General features: G+C 37.7%; 1 long non-coding RNA gene across 6 annotated transcripts in view; it reads right to left on the bottom strand.

The window, feature by feature from the left end:
- The window catches only part of LOC130706545 (uncharacterized), a 217,974-nt gene that overhangs the window by 43,824 nt on the left and 156,289 nt on the right, over nucleotides 1-17,861 (bottom strand). Inside the window, exon 6 of one of the 6 annotated variants that reach the window (XR_009006768.1) lies at nucleotides 16,144-16,628. The exons of the other annotated variants lie outside the window; for them this stretch is intronic. This is a non-coding gene — a long non-coding RNA (uncharacterized LOC130706545). Of the gene's footprint in view, nucleotides 1-16,143; nucleotides 16,629-17,861 lie in introns of those variants that run through there. 6 annotated transcript variants of the gene reach the window in all.

Raw genomic sequence — 17,861 nt, 5'->3', positions numbered from 1 at the left:
TCCAGTGTCCTCAATGAGCATGGGGTTTAGCTTGAGTGACAGTGGAATCCCCCACCAGCCAATTAGCGTGTGGTTGAATTGGAGGAAGACTGAAAGATGCAAGAAACAAAGTCACGCTAGAATGTACGGGAGGGTGAGGAGTGTTCGGAAGTGCATTGTGGCTAGCAGAAGTGATTATGTTTGATTTAAATTGAGTTTTCTAACACTGGTACTGGAGCAGGGAGCAGCCAGATTTATATGGAATGGATGGACTTTTTCTGAACAGTAGCTGCCATAAAGGCAGAGTCAGAAATTAGTATGATACAAACCATTGGGAAGGGCTCATTAGCTACATTTCACTTTTATTACAGTCTGTAAATGGCATCCCATATAGCTTTTGCCTGGGTTTTCTTTCAACCTGAAATCAGGGTTTCTGTGAGTTGTAAATGTGCGACTAATGTACCTTTTTTATAATTGGTCTGAAAGAAGAGTATTTTTAAGGCAGTTAATATTTCTGAGAATTTGTGCAGTTTGTAATAAGTAAATATCAGTGCTAAAACCTAGGATGTCTTTTTTTTTTTTAACCACATTAGCTATCGTTTTCATGTTTTTGTTCTAGTATGGTTTATAAAATCAGAGATGACCAATATGAGGGAATTCTGTCCTTGAATAAAGAAAGAAGTATGTAATTTTTTTTTAATTCTAAGTACTGAGTCTCTAAAATATGTGGACAGAGATTTGATTTTTGATTGTTGATTAAGTAGTTCATATTCCTGTCTTACTATTTTACAAAGCACATCCCTCCTCTGCTTTCTGTAAGCAGCCTCTTTAAGGTAGTACATGAGAGTGGGATGTTTCTTCTCTGAAATGTTTGTATGATAGGTCTCTGTAATAAATCCAACTGTTTTTGACTTGTCTAATAAAGATGCTATTTTAAAGATCTCAGTGGAAGTCTTCTATATCAATAGGAGCTGTGATAGTTAAATTGTAAAGTACTGTAAGTAACATACTTTCTGTTTAAATAGAGATTATAATGCAGTTACTGTATTTTAGAATATAAAATATTTTTATATGCCTCTTGAAGGTATCTTATTTTAAAACTTGCTAATAATTTCCTTAAAAAACCAGGAGATTCATGTCATCACAAAATTGATGCTAACCAACTATTATTTTTTCTCTGAAAAACATAATCAAACTTGTCCTCTCATCATGATTAGTACAGTAACACATTATAGATTGTCCATTGATTCCTTTGTGCCAGTAGCTGAGAGATAAGGTGAAGATGTTACATCTGTTAAGACATTTATTCTGTACAACCCATGGAACATATTGAACAGAAGCTTAAACTTCAACTGCAAAAAGTAGAAGAAAACCCAACAATATGGTATGCATCTTTTTAATTTAAATTTAATCAATTATATACTGTTAGTGTTTGCTAAGGATATTATAATTAATACCAAAAATAACACATGGATGCATTAGCAATATATGGTGCGTATATATCTAGGTAGATAGATAGAGTTCTGAGTTATGGGATAAATAGGCTTACTAAATTTGGGAACTCTCTGATTCTAACAAACATGATATTCAAAACTAATTAGTTTTAAAGTACATCTAAACCTTCTTGTTTTCTACATTTTGTTTTAATTTTGTAATTAATCTCTATTTTGCATATATTGACCAAAATCAGACATTGGAAATCTACTTCATTTAAATGGATACTGCTGTTTATGCTGAGAGCACATGTATCTATCTATCTATTTTCTTCCTTGTTTCAGCTATCAAGTATATATTTACTGTTTTATTCTATATTTAAGGGATAGATTTATGAACATAGACTTGGGAAGCCAACTTACTTGGTTCAAATCCTAGCTCTGCAACTTTATGTTAATTAACTTACCCAAAGACACAAAACTATAATTTTGCCTCAGTTTACACCTCATCTGAAAAATGAGAATAATATGCAGACTCTTTTAGATTGCTATGAAAAACTATTAATTAAATACATATAATAATATTGCTTCAACTATATTAGCACTTAACAATTAGGCCTGGGGTTTAGATGCAGCATCTCCCTAACAGCCCACAAACATATCTATGAAGTTATAGTGAAAAAAAAAGTGCCTAGTACTGAAAAAAGTAGTGTTAAGCACTAACGTATTAACAAACAATATAAGAGCAGTTACAACTAAGTAAACATTCTTAAGTAAACATTCTTAAGAATTCTTTAAAATTTCAATATCATTTCCATATGACCCAGAAATCCACATCTAGTTATTTACCTGAGAGAAAAGAAAATATATGTCTGTCTAGTCTGTTCAGCTGTTCATAGACTCTTTATACCTGATAGTGAAAACCTGGAAACAATCCAAATGTCCATCAAAAGTGGAATACATAAATTGTGGTATGTCTATACAATGGAATACTACTTAGCAGTAAGAAAGAACTACTGATAACATGTAATAACATGGATGAATCTGAAGACATTTAACTAACTGAATGAACAAGGCCAGGCTCAAGAGATAATGTATTGTATGATTCTATTTATATGAAATTCTAGAAATAACAAATCTAAATTACACAGTTGTAAAGCATCAGTGGTCTTCTGAGGCTGAGGATGGGATGTAAACAATTCTTTGTGTTAAATTCCATCTGTTTTAAATGCTTAATGTGATTGCTATTTTCCTGACTGGATCCTGCCTGAGGGAACAACTTTGTCAAGACATTTGAAAAAGAACAGCATATTTATTATGCACAAATAAAGTAAAATAAAAAGGAATTATAAAGATACTAGAAATTAGTAAAATAGAAAATTATAGAGAACATGAAGGCAAAAGATGATAGTCCTTTGAATAATCTACTGGGAAGATTAAGTTAAAAAGTGAAATATGTTTATGTATCAGGAATGAAAAAAGACAATTCATTACAGATTACACAGACACTTAAAACAGCAAAGAGGATGTTTTATGACTAAAGGCTTTTCTCAAAGAAAACTCCAGGTATACATTACTTCACAGATAAATTCTTCTAAACATTTAAGGAAAAAAGACATCATCAAACTTATATAAATTCTACCAGAGAACAACAACAACAAAAAAACGAGGAATGACTTCCCAACTTTTTGATGACTTCTTTAACATAACTTGAACTTGGAAAACTTGAAGATATTATGAAAAAGGAAAATTATAGGCAAATCTCATAAACATAGGTACAAAAATCCTAAATGAAAATTTAGCATATTAAATCCAGCAATATATACAATAAAATGTATCATTGTTAAGTAGCTTGATAAGGATTGGATTCATGTTTGAAAATCGATTAATACCATTTTGCACAGTAACAAATGAAATATAAAATCACATGATCATCTCAGTACATGTAGGAAAAGCATTTGATGAAATACAATGTCCAAATATGACTTACCAAAAAAAAAAAAAACAACTCTTAGAAAACTGGGAATTGGAGACAACCTTCTTAATCTGATGATAAAGATTTTCTACAAAAGCAAAACAGAACTATCAGAGACACTGTACTTAACAGCAAAATGCTGAAAACTTTCCTTCCGTGATAAGGAATAGAAAGATGTATTCTGCAGATGGCAAACAGGCACAGGAAAAGATGCTCAACATGGCTACTTATTAAAGAAATGCAAATCAAAACTACAATGAGGTACCACTTCACACTGGTCAGAATGGCCACCACTAAAAAGTCTACAAATGCTGGAGGGAGTGTGAAGAAAAGGGAACCCGGAATATGAGGAAGATGGCGGAAGAGTAAGACACGGAGATCACCTTCCTTCCCACAGATACAGTAGAAATACATCTACACGTGGAACTGCTCCTACAGAACACCCACTGAATGCTGGCAGAAAACATCAGACCTCCCAAAAGGCAAGAAACTCCCCACGTACTTGGGTAGGGCAAAAGAAAAAAGAAATAACAGAGACAAAAGAATAGGGACGGCACCTGCACCAGTGGGAGGGATCTGTGAAGGAGGAAAGATTTCCACGCACTAGGAAGCCCCTTCGTGGGCGGAGACGGCGGGTGGCGGAGGGGGGGAGCTTCGGAGCCACGGAGGAGAGCGCAGCCACAGGGGTGCGCAGGGCAAAGCGGAGAGATTCCCGCACGGAGGATCAGTGCCAACCAGCACTCAGCAGCCCGAGAGGCTTGTCTGCTCACCCGCCGGGGCGGGCGGGGCTGGGAGCTGAGGCTCGGGCTTCGGTCGGATCGCAGGGAGAGGACTGGGGTTGGCAGCGTGAACACAGCCTGAAGGGGTTAGCGCACCACAGCTGGCTGGGAGGGAGACCGGGGAAAAAGTCTGCAGCTGCCGAAGAGGCAAGAGACTTTTTCTTGCCTCTTTGTTTTGTGGCGCGCAAGGAGAGGGGCTTCAGAGCGCCGCCTAAATGAACTCCAGAGACTGGCGCGAGCCGTGGCGATCAGCGCGGACCCCAGAGACGGGCGTGAGATGCTGGGGCTGCTGCTGCCACCTCCAAAAATCCTGTGTGTGAGCACAGGTCACTCTCCACACCGCCCCTCCCGGTAGCCTGTGCAGCCCGCGACTGCCAGGCTCCCGTGATCCGGGGACAACTTACCCGGGAGAACGCACTGCGCGCCTCAGGCTGGTGCAATGTCACGCCGGCCTCTGACATGGCAGGCTCGCCCCGCCTCCTCCGTACCGCTCCCTCCCCGCGGCCTGGGTGAGCCAGAGCCCCCGAAGCAGCTGCTCCTTTAACCCCGTCCTGTCTGGGCGGGGAACAGACGCCCTCAGGCGACCTACACGCAGAGGAGGGCCCAAATCCAAAGCTGAACCCCAGGAGCTGTGCGAACAGGGAAGAGAAGGGGAAATCTCTCCCAGCAGCCTCAGAAGCAGCGGATTAAAGCTCCACAGACAACTTGATGTGCCTGCATCTGCTGAACACCTGAAAAGACAACGAATCATCCCAAATTCAGGAGGTGGACTCTGGGAGCAGGAGATATTAATTTTTCCACTTTTCCTTTTTTTTGTGAGTGTATATGTATATGCTTCTGGGTGAGATTTTGTCTGTATAGCTTTGCTTTATAATAGCTTTATTTTACTTCACTATTATTATAGCCTCTTTCTTTCTTTCTTTCTATTTTTTCTCCCTTTTACTCTGAGCCGTCTGGACGAAAGGCTCTTGGTGCTCCAGCCAGGCATCAGGGCCGTACCTCTGAGGTGGGAGAGCCAACTTCAGGACACTGGTCCACAAGAGACCTCCCAGCTCCACGTAATACCAAACGGCAAAAATCTCTCAGAGATCTCCATCTCAACATCAAGACCCAGCATCACTCAAGGACCAGCAAGCTACAGTGCTGAACACCCTATGCCAAACAACTAGCAAGACAGGAACACAGCCCCATCCATTAGCAGAGAGGCTGCCTAAAATCATAATAAGGCCACAGACACCCCAAAATACACCACCAGACGTGGACGTGCCCACCAGAAAGACAAGATCCAGCCTCATCCACCAGAACTCAGGCACTAGTTCCCTCCACCAGGAAGCCTACACAACCCACTGAACCAACCTTAGCCACTGGGGACCGATACCAAAAACAACGGGAACTACGAACCTGCAGCCTGTGAAAACGAGACCCCAAACACAGTAAGTTAAGCAAAATGAGAAGACAGAAAAACACACAGCACATGAAGGAGCAAGGTAAAAACACACCAGACTTAACAAATGAAGAGGAAATAGGCAGTCTACCTGAAAAAGAATTCAGAATAATGATAGTAGAGATGATCCAAAATCTTGGAAATAGAATAGACAAAATGCAAGAAACATTTAACAAGGACCTAGAAGAACTAAAGAAGAAACAAGCAATGATGAACAACACAATAAATGAAATTAAAAATACTCTAGAAGGGATTAATAGCAGAATAACTGAGGCAGAAGAACAGGTAAGTGACCTGGAAGATAAAATTCTGGAAATAACTACTGCAGAGCAGAATAAAGAAAAAAGAATGAAAAGAATTGAGGACAGTCTCAGAGACCTCTGGGACAACCTTAAACGCACCAACATTCGAATTATAGGGGTCCCAGAAGAAGAAGAGAAAAAGGGACTGAGAAACTATTTGAAGAGATTACAGTTGAAAACTTCCCTAATATGGGAAAGGAAATAGTTAATCAAGTCCTGGAAGCAGAGAGAGTCCCATACAGGATAAACCCAAGGAGAAACACGCCAAGACACATATTAATCAAACTGTCAAAAATTAAATATAATGAAAACATATTAAAGGCAGCAAGGGGAAAAAAACCAAATAACACACAAGGGAATCCCCATAAGGTTAACGTCTGATCTATCAGCAGAAACTCTGCAAGCCAGAAGGGAGTGGCAGGATATACTTAAAGTGATGAAGGAGAAAAACCTACAACCAAGATTACTCTACCCAGCAAGGATCTCATTCAGATTCGATGGAGAAATTAAAACCTTTACAGACAAGCAAAAGCTGAGAGTTCAGCACCACCAAACCAGCTTTACAACAAATGCTAAAGGAACTTCTCTAGGCAAGAAACACAAGAGAAAAAAGAAAAAAACAAAAGAAACACAAGAGAAGGAAAACACCTACAATAACAAACCCAAAACATTTAAGAAAATGGGAATAGGAACATACATATCGATAATTACCTTGAATGTAAATGGATTAAATGCTCCCACCAAAAGACACAGGCTGGCTGAATGGATACAAAAACAAGACCCATATATATGCTGTCTACAAGAGACTCACTGCAGACCTAGGGACACATACAGGCTGAAAGTGAGGGGATGGAAAAAGATACTCCATGCAAATGGAAATCAAAAGAAAGCTGGAGTAGCAATTCTCATATCAGACAAAATAGACTTTAAAATAAAGACTATTACAAGAGACAAAAAAGGACACTATATAATGATCAAGGGATCGATCCAAGAGGAAGGTATAACAATTGTAAATATTTATGCACCCAACATAGGAGCACCTCAATACATAAGGCAAATACTAACAGCCATAAAAGGGGAAATCGACAGCAACACAATCATAGTAGGGGACTTTAACACCCCACTTTCACCAATGGACAGATCATCCAAAATGAAAATAAATAAGGAAACACAAGCTTTAAATGATACATTAAACAATATGGACTTAATTGATATTTATAGGACATTCCACCCAAAAACAACAGAATACACATTTTTCTCAAGTGCTCATGGAACATTCTCCAGGATAGATCATATCCTGGGTCACAAATCAAGCCTGGGTAAATTTTAAGAAAATTGAAATCGTATCAAGTATCTTTTCCAACCACAACGCTATGAGACTAGATATCAATTACAGGAAAAGATCTGTAAAAAATACAAACACATGGAGGCTACACAATACACTACTTAATAACTAAGTGATCACTGAAGAAATCAAAGGGGAAATAAAAAAATACCTAGAAACAAATGACAATGGAGACACGACGACCCAAAACCTATGGGACGCAGCAAAAGCAGTGCTAAAAGGGAAGTTTATAGCAATACAAGACTACCTCAAGAAACAGGAAACATCTCGAATAAGCAACCTAACCTTGCACCTGAAGCAATTAGAGAAAGAAGAACATAAAAACCCCAAAGCTAGCAGAAGGAAAGAAATCATAAAGATTAGGTCAGAAATAAATGAAAAAGAAATGAAGGAAACAATAGCAAAAATCAATGAAACTAAAAGCTGGTTCTTTGAGAAGATAAACAAAATTGATAAACCATTAGCCAGACTCATCAAGAGAAAAAGGGAGAAGACTGAAATCAATAGAATTAGAAATGAAAAAGGAGAAGTAACCACTGACACTGCAGAAATACAAAAGATCATGAGAGACTACTACAAGCAACTCTATGCCAATAAAATGGACAACCTGGAAGAAATGGACAGATTCTTAGAAATGCACAACCTGCCGAGACTGAACCAGGAAGAAATAGAAAATATGAACAGACCAATCACAAGCACTGAAATTGAAACTGTGATTAAAAACCTTCCAACAAACAAAACCCCAGGACCAGATGGCTTCATAGGTGAATTCTATCAAACATTTAGAGAAGAGCTAACACCTATCCTTCTCAAACTCTTCCAAAATATTGCAGAGGGGGGACCACTCCCAAACTCATTCTACGAGGCCACCATCACCCTGATACCAAAACCAGACAAAGATGTCACAAAGAAAGCAAACTATAGGCCAATATCACTGATGAACATAGATGCAAAAATCCTCAACAAAATACTAGCAAACAGAATCCAACAGCACATTAAAAGGATCATACACCATGATCAAGTGGGGTTTATCCCAGGAATGCAAGGATTCTTCAATATACGCAAATCAATCAACGTGATACACCATATTAACAAATTGAAGGAGAAAAACCATATGATCATCTCAATAGATGCAGAGAAAGCTTTCAACAAAATTCAACACCCATTTATGATAAAAGCCCTGCAGAAAGTAGGCATAGAGGGAACTTTCCTCAACATAATAAAGGCCATATAGGACAAACCCACAGCCAACATTGTCCTCAATGGTGAAAAACTGAAACCATTTCCACTAAGATCAGGAACAAGACAAGGTTGCCCACTCTCACCACTATTATTCAACATAGTTTTGGAAGTGTTAGCCACAGCAATCAGAGAAGAAAAAGAAATAAAAGGAATCCAAATCGGAAAAGAAGAAGTAAAGCTGTCACTGTTTGCAGATGACATGATTCTATACATAGAGAATCCTAAAGATGCTACCAGAAAACTACTAGAGCTAATCAATGAATTTGGTAAAGTAGCAGGATACAAAATTAATGCACAGAAATCTCTTGCATTTCTATACACTAATGACGAAAAATCTGAAAGTGAAATGAAGAAAACACTCCCGTTTACCATTGCAACAAAAAGAATAAAATATATAGGAACAAACCTACCTAAGGAGACAAAAGACCTGTATGCAGAAAATTATAAGACACTGATGAAAGAAATTAAAGATGATACAAATAGATGGAGAGATATACCATGTTCCTGGATTGGAAGAATAAACATTGTGAAAATGACTCTACTACCCAAAGCAATCTACAGATTCAATGCAATCCCTATCAAACTACCACTGGCATTTTTCACAGAACTAGAACAAAAAATTTCACAATTTGTATGGAAACACAAAAGACCCCGAATAGCCAAAGCAATCTTGAGAACGAAAAATGGAGCTGGAGGAATCAGGCTCCCTGACTTCAGACTATATTACAAAGCTACAGTAATCAAGACAGTTTGGTACTGGCACAAAAACAGAAATATAGATCAATGGAACAGGATAGAAAGCCCAGAGATAAACCCACACACATACGGTCACCTTATCTTTGATAAAGGAGGCAAGCATATACAGTGGAGAAAAGACAGCCTCTTCAATAAGTGGTGCTGGGAAAATTGGACAGATACATGTAAAAGTATGAAATTAGAACACTCCCTGACACCATACACAAAAATAAACTCAAAATGGATTAAAGACCTAAGTGTAAGGCCAGACACTATCAAACTCTTAGAGGAAAACATAGGCAGAACACTCTATGACATAAATCACAGCAAGATTCTTTTTGACCCAGCTCCTAGAGAAATGGAAATAAAAACACAAATAAACAAATGGGACCTAATGAAACTTAAAAGCTTTTGCACAGCAAAGGAAACCATAAACAAGACGAAAAGACAACCCTCAGAATGGGAAAAAATATTTGCAAATGAAGCAACTGACAAAGGATTAATCTCCAAGATTTACAAGCAGCTCATGCAGCTCAATAACAAAAAAACGAACGACCCAATCCAAAAATGGGCAGAAGACCTAAATAGACATTTCTCCAAAGAAGATATACAGATTGCCAACAGACACATGAAAGAATGCTCAACATCATTAATCATGAGAGAAATGCAAATCAAAACTACAATGAGATATCATCTCACACCGGTCAGAATGGCCATCATCAAAAAATCTAGAAACAATAAATGCTGGAGAGGGTGTGGAGGAAAGGGAACACTCTTGCACTGTTGGTGGGAATGTAAATTGATACAGCCACTATGGAGAACAATATGGAGGTTCCTTTAAAAACTACAAATAGAACTACCATACGACCCAGCAATCCCACTACTGGGCATATACCCTGAGAAAACCATACTTCAAAAAGTGTCATGTACCAAAATGTTCATTGCAGCTCTATTTACAATAGCCAGGACACGGAAGCAACCTAAGTGTCCATCATCGGATGAATGGATAAAGAAGATGTGGCACATATATACAATGGAATATTACTCAGCCATAAAAAGAAATGAAATGGAGGTATTTGTAATGAGGTGGATGGAGTTAGAGTCTGTCATACAGAGTGAAGTAAGTCAGAAAGAGAAAAACAAATACAGTATGCTAACACATATATATGGAATCTAAGGGGAAAAAAAAGGGCCATGAAGAACCTAGGGGCAGGACGGGAATAAAGACATAGACCTACTAGAGAATGGACTTGAGGATATGGGGAGGGGGAGGGGGAGATGTGACAGGGTGAGAGAGTGTCATGGACAGATATACACTACCAAATGTAAGATAGATAGCTGGTGGGAAGCAGCCGCATGGCACAGGGAGATCAGCTCGGTGCTTTGTGACCACCTAGAGGGGTGGGATGGGGAGGGTGGGAGGGAGGGAGATGCAAGAGGGAAGAGATATGGGAACATATGTATATGTATGGCTGATTCACTTTGTTGTAGAGCAGAAACTGACACACCATTCATTGTAAAGCAATTATACTTCAACAGAGATGTTTAAAAAAAAAATTAGTACTTCTGAGATAGCTTTGAATTCTTTTTAACATTATTTATATTTATGAAGCCTTTTATTATCAAACCATTTCTTTCTCATTTCAGTTTGCATTTGTTTTTCCTTATACAAAATCATGAAATCATTTTTTCCAATCAAGCATGCATATAAGGAGTTAACTAAAAATCATCTTTTAAGACAATACAAAATATCCATTTAGTAGGAAAGAATACTGAGAAAAATACTAACATAAAAAAAAAGACTGATAGCAAATAAAACTTAAGCCGTCTAAATTTATCCATGCTATGCAATTTTGATTACCATACTAAAATGGCTCTAACTTAACATTTGTGTAAGCTAGTTTCAAATGGTGTTTTTTTCACAACAGTAATTTTAATTTCCACGGACATAAGAAGGATGAATATTTTGAGAACTCACTCAAGATCTGATATTACCCCTTAACTTGCTATATTATTCTTTAGAACTTTGAGTGAAAGTAAATATGAGACATAAATACCATTTCCTTTATCTCTATATGAGGTTTTTAATCTTACTTGCAAAATAGGAAGTATGCTTATCCCTGAGGGTAATTAACTGTAGTATTTTAGAACAACTATAATAAACATAGGGAAGGAAACACATCTCTAGGTCTCTGCTTGAAGACATTGGAGAAATACCAAGGCAGTGAAGACCTCAAGTGTTAAGACACCAGAGAGAAGGAAATCCAGAGTAGGAAGCCTCAAATCCCATGCTGCATTTCCTGAGAAACCAAGCAGGAAGCAGTGACTGAGAGGAGGGGAAGGTGAGCAGAGCTTCTAGTGGTTTTATATAGCTAACAGGGCAAAAACTGAGGTTGCGGCCCACAAAGGATGAGGGTCCCTGACAGTAACTCCAGACATACAGTTGTGGTGGCCAAAGAACTAAGAGTGACACAGAAATAGAGTAGCCTGTACAAATACTAAAGACCTGTTATGAATCAGCAGGATTTAAGATTGCTCGTTTACTTGCCCCAAACATCACATGTGCTGGAACCTAAAGCAAGTTCTCTCAGGAGGAAATCATTCAGTGATTCAAATTATTTCTACTGCATTTTCTATATAATGTCCCACAATCCATAAAAAATAAACAGGCATATGAAAATTAGGCCAATGAACAAAAAAGCAAGAGGACAAATGAAGCAGAACCCAGGAGATCCAGATATTGAGGTTGTCAGAGGTTGACTTTAAAATGACTGTAATTAATATGTTCAAGAAAATAGTTGACAGCATAGAGAGTTTCAGCAGAGAACAGCACACTATGAAAAAAATTAAAATCTCTAGAACTAGAAAAGGCAAAACATGAAATCAAGAACTCCATGAACATGTTTAACAGCACATTAGATACAGTTGATAAAAAAGGTTTGGCAAACAGGAAGATAGATCAGTGGGAAAGAATGCATGCTGAAGAATGGAGAGAGACAAGGGGTAGAAAATACAGATGAAATCATAAGAATCGTAAAGGACATGGGGGAAACGGTCTAACATATAAGTAACAGAAATCTCAGAAAGAAGAAATAGACAGAAAGGGACAAGAGCAATATTTGAATAAATAATGACTAAGAATTTCCCCAAATTCATGGACATCAAGCCACAGATTCAAGAAACACGCCGAACACCAAGAAGGAAAAATACAAAGAAAATCACTCCAAGTTTTATCATAGTAAAAATGCCAAAAAATAGTAAAATCATAAAAGCAACAAGAAGGTCAAAGACACAGTGCCTTTAAAGGGGCAAAATTAGGACTAACAGCTAACATCTCAACATTAACAGTCAAAGCCAGAAGACAGTGGAATGAGTCTTCAAAATATGAAAGAAAAAACTGCAAGCAGAGAACTTTATACCCAGAAAAAACTGCCCTTCAAATAGTAAGGTAAGATAAAGACATTTTCAGAGATACAAAAAGTGAGTGGAATCATCTCTAGAGGATATGCAACAATAAAAATATTAAGGGAAATACTTAGGCAGATCAAAATGAACTCATATGGAAGCAGGAAGAAATAAAGAGTTACCAAAAAATTAAATGAATAGTGGCCATTTAAAAAATAAAAATAAAATTTAAATACTGTGGTGTGTGTTCTAAAATATATATAAATTATAAAATCACATAAAAATGGTAACAAAATATGAGAGGATAGTGAAAGGAGTTAAAGTATTCTATGGTCTTTGTGTCGTTCTGGAAGTGATTAAAGTACTAATTTATGATAGACTCTAATGAATCAGTGATCAATATTGTAATCACTAAAATTAATACTCAACGAAGTTTAAAATATGTATAAGCTGATACAGGGGAAACGGGCTATGTTTAAAAAACCAAAAGGAGGAGAAAGGAATGAAGAAAAAGGTGGGGGAAATTAGAAAGTATATGGTTTGATAGTTGATTCAAACCCAAATATATCAGTAATTACATTAAGTACAGTGAGTGGTTAAATGTGGATTGGGTTTGAACCAAGTTTGGAAGCAAGGAGCAACTGTGGTGATATATATAGAAAGAGATAGAATACCACAGTGTCAGAAAATATTAAGGAAGAGACAGTTCTCAGATGCAAAGCAGAAAACAAACCAGTTACGCAAATGAAGATTTGTATGGCAGGTTGGGGAGAGGATGGCAAGAACATAAAGTAGATATGAGACCTTGAAACTACTCTAAGATTGTGTATTAGTTTGCTTGGGCTGCCATAATCAAGTACCACAGAGTGGGTGGCTTAAGCAACTGAAATTTATTATCTCACAGTTCTGGAGGCTGGAAGTTGAAATCAAGGAATCAGCAGGGTTGGTTCCTTCTGCGGGCTGTGAGGGAAGGATTTGTTCCAGGCCCCTCTCCTGGGTTTGTAGATGGCCGTCTTCTGCCTGTCTCTCTTCACATCATCTTCCCTCTATACATGTCTGTGTCCAAATTTCCTCTTACTATAAGAACACCAGTCATCTTTGACTACAGCCCACCCTAATATCCTCATTTTAATTTGCTTATCTTTGTAAAGACCATATCTCCAAATAAGGTCACATTATGAGGCACTAGAGGTTAGGACTTCAACATATAAATTTGTGGTGGGACACAATTCAATCCGTAACAATGTTTAGCATTGATGTAGTGGTTAGAAAATAAAATGTGTTTGGAATGCTATACAAGCCAATAGAAAATGTTAGCAGAAACATAAAAATGTTACTAGAGATATATAATTCCTGTGTACTTGGGTATGAGAAGAATCTGCCATCATCAGCAGTGAATCAGCTTAAGGACCTTTTATTTGTGTACAATTCTGGGTTCCACACAAAGATTTCAAAACCTTATGGAGGGTCAGTGCAGACCCCCTAAGTATTAGTGGACATCTGTTACTCTCATTTCCGAAGAACAAAAGATATGAATTAGTTCAACTGATGAAAAGATATTTACTGCTCCCTTCCCCATGCCCAGAATATACTTCATACCCACCTCAAAAGTGTTGGCTAGATTTCTACAATTCCATCCAGACATCTTACTCTTCATGGCATTTTAATGACACAACAATTAGACTGATATACACTAACTTCTTTAAAGTTTTATTTATGTTAAATAACTGTTCAAATATCTATTGATCCACTTGGACTTTCACACAACACCTTAATACAACCACATTAAATGATACTTTTGTTCTCCAGAGTGGATTCTGTGTAATCCAACAGGCTTGCAAGATATTCACTTTGTGAAAATGCAGTTTATATTGCTATGTGTTTTAATTCTAAAAATAAGAAATTAAGCTTTATTGATATTTTTAGATTAATTTGAGTAATTTTGTCACCCTATATTGGTCACATGTCACGGCTGGTATGTGAACTACTTTGAGGGCAATGCTAGAGTTCCATAATGAGAGGGATTGTAGTAGTCATGCCCTCCCACCTCTGTTCATCTAAAGCATCTTGAGACAATCTGTAGCTTTTGTGTGCCTAGTTAAGATTCATTGACTACTTTGTCTAGTTTCAACAAATCTAACCCTTTGAAAATGGATGTGACCTAGTAAGATATCTGAAAAGTAACATTAGAGTGAAGATATGAAAAATTCAAGCACAAGCAAAGAACAATAAAATGGCAGAGCTGGCACCTCTAGCAAGGGTTTCTCATCTGAGATAGGAAGGAAAACAACGTCAATTGTTTCTGATCAAAGTTTTAAAAAATACAAATCCTGGAGAATACTACTAGAAGAATGAATTTACGTTCATTACTGTTCACAGTGACCTTTGACCTGAAGGTATAATTTGCCTTGAGATATTAACTAATAAATCTTTCAAGCCATAAAAAATTATAAGACACTAAAAAACTAAGCATCTAGAACATGAAAACAAACCTCTATAATTGGAAATAAAAAGCTTTTTATGTACATTAGTGACAACATTATTTAAAATAATGTTAAGTTGATGATTACCTTCTTTTCCATTTCTGTTTTGGTGTTTTTCCAAAAATGCATATACTATGATATTACATGTGTATATAAAACATAATTAAATAGTTATACGTATATTGAGATGCTGTAAACTGTTTTGCTGGCATTAGGGTCTGATAAAACAGTTGGGAGATTTATACTCTACATATGCTTTATTTTTATTTGGAAGTAGATATATCAAGTAAATTTCCAACTGGGTTTTCTCCTTTGTAAAAAAATCACACTTATTTTGACAAAGTGAAGCTAGGGAGTACTGACTAATAAGTTTCTGAAATTCCAAGATCACTTCAGAAGCAAATTCTATACAAGAATAACTAGCTCATTAAATGGATGTGGGACACAATAGTGCTTAGTTAAAAATAAATAACATAGTTGAATATACTTTTCACTTATTCAACAGTATTTATTGAATGCTTATTATATGTCAGGGACTCCTTGGACTCCATATAGAAGAGTGAATAGGAATGATATAGTTCCCATCCTCCCAGAGTTTACATTCCAGTGGAAATGAAAGAAAAATAAATAAATATGCAATGTGTCAAATGTGATAAATGCTAGGGAAAAATAGACATTAGGATGCATTGGCTAGAGAATGCTGGTGAAGGAAACTGTTACTTCATAGAAGGTTATTGGCAAACCCTTCACTGATGAGGTGAATTGAGCAGTGACCTGCAGGAAGTGCAGCAGAGAGCCAAGAGGATCACTGGCTGTTCCATGCATCGGGAGGTGAGGTACAAAACCCCTGTGTGACGTGTTCCAATAAGAGCAAGGATGCCAGTGGGGGAGAAGTGGAGGCAGCAAGGTTGGTAGTAGTAGGACAATAACAGAGCAGAAGACTAGATCAAGAGCAAGCCTTAGGCCACTGTATGAGATTTGTATTAGCTCTGAATGAAATGGAAAAGCCATTGGACGATAAAGAGAAAATGAGTGACATAACTGAAAAGGATTGACATGTTTTAAAAGTATTACTCCGGCCTCTTGAGTCATAAATAAGTTGTTTGTGGACAGGGGGCTTAGCAGGGAGACCATTTCTTTTCTTTTTTTTTAAAATTTATTTATTTTATTTATTTATTTTTGGCTGTGTTAGGTCTTCGTTGCTGTGCGCGGGCCTTCTCTAGTTGTGGTGAGCGGGGGCTACTCTTCGTTGCGGTGCGTGGGCTTCTCCTTGCAGTGGCTTCTCTTGTTGCAGAGCACGGGCTCTAGGCGCACAGGCTTCAGTAGTTGTGGCACGCAGGCTCAGTAGTTGTGGCTCACGGGCTCTAGAGCACAGGCTCAGTAGTTGTGGCGCATGGGTTTAGTTGCTCCGCGGCATGTGGGATCTTCCTGGACCAGGGCTCGAACCCCTGCATTGGCAGGCAGATTCTTAACCACTGCGCCACCAGGGAAGCCCTGAGACCATTTCTGAAAATGTAATAATCTGTGTGAGAGACGGTGATGACTGGACTAGGGTGGCAGCAGTGGAAGTGGTGGGAAAAGGTTGAATTCTGGACATATTTTGAAAATAGAACCAACAGTATTTGCTGAGGAGTTGAGAAAGAAAGAGTGAGAATCAAAAATCCCTCTAAGGTTTGGGGCCAAAGCAACTCAACTTGAGATTGGGAGGAGCACATGTTGGGGGGAAGGGGAAAGTTGTCAGGGAGGATGGTGGAGGGGTAGTTTGGAAGCACCAGTGAGGAACAAGGAGGGTACCCATCTCTAGGACCATGGTACAAGCATGGGGTTTGTGAAATAACAGAGCAGTAAAGAAGGAAGTTGCAGAGGAAGTATGTTCTCAGGGAAAAGTCAGGCTTGGGATAGAGTAAGAAGATGAAAGGACAGTTTTAGAAAGAGACTTAGTATCTGTATAACTGATTCACTTTGCTGCATGGCGGAAACTAACACAACATTGTAAATTAACTATACGCCAATAAAAGTTAATTTGAAAAAATAAAAAAATAAAAAGGGAATTAGGATATACAGAGTTATGACATACAGAATTTTTTTCTGATGCAGGAATAACATGAGCTCCAGAGACCAGTGGAAAGGATTGGGGGAGGTGGGCTTTAGGATATGAGGATAGGTTAGGGGATGTACAGAGTCATGTGGGGATGAGAGTCAGGGTAATGAGGGGTAACCTTGTTACTTCAGTCACTGATATAAAGAAATTAAAGGGCGTCATTTAGTAATTCTAATGACCTAATATTTTGGTAATTGATATTATGATGTCATTCGACTGAAATATAATATACCATGGTTTTTGAAATATAAATTTCCAAAGAACCCTTGAGGATGAACCATGTGAAGGAGTTGGATAAGAATAACAAAACACAGACCCTCACCTTCAGTGAAATAATAATTCAGTTGGGGATTTAAGCCAAATAAATGAGAATTTCTATAATGGACTATTTTATAAAAATAAAAAATAATACGACTCATTTAAGGCTATATTTATTTAAACAAGTACCACATGGGTGGTATATTTAAGAAGCTACAAGCTCAGAGGAGAGATACATAACTGTGGTCTGGGGTTTCCTGAAGAGGTGTCTTGAAAATAGTGACAAAAAAGCAATGAAAAGGGGGAGAACAAATTCCAGGCAGAGAGAAAGATAAAAATTTAAGGAACTTTTCTGAGTTTCTAGGTAGATGTTCTTCCTT

This window comes from Balaenoptera acutorostrata, chromosome X (assembly GCF_949987535.1).
Source record: "Balaenoptera acutorostrata chromosome X, mBalAcu1.1, whole genome shotgun sequence".
NCBI classification, from domain to species: Eukaryota; Metazoa; Chordata; class Mammalia; order Artiodactyla; family Balaenopteridae; genus Balaenoptera; species Balaenoptera acutorostrata.
Note: the sequence above shows the minus strand (reverse complement) of the source record. Positions and strands in the feature narration are given on the sequence as shown.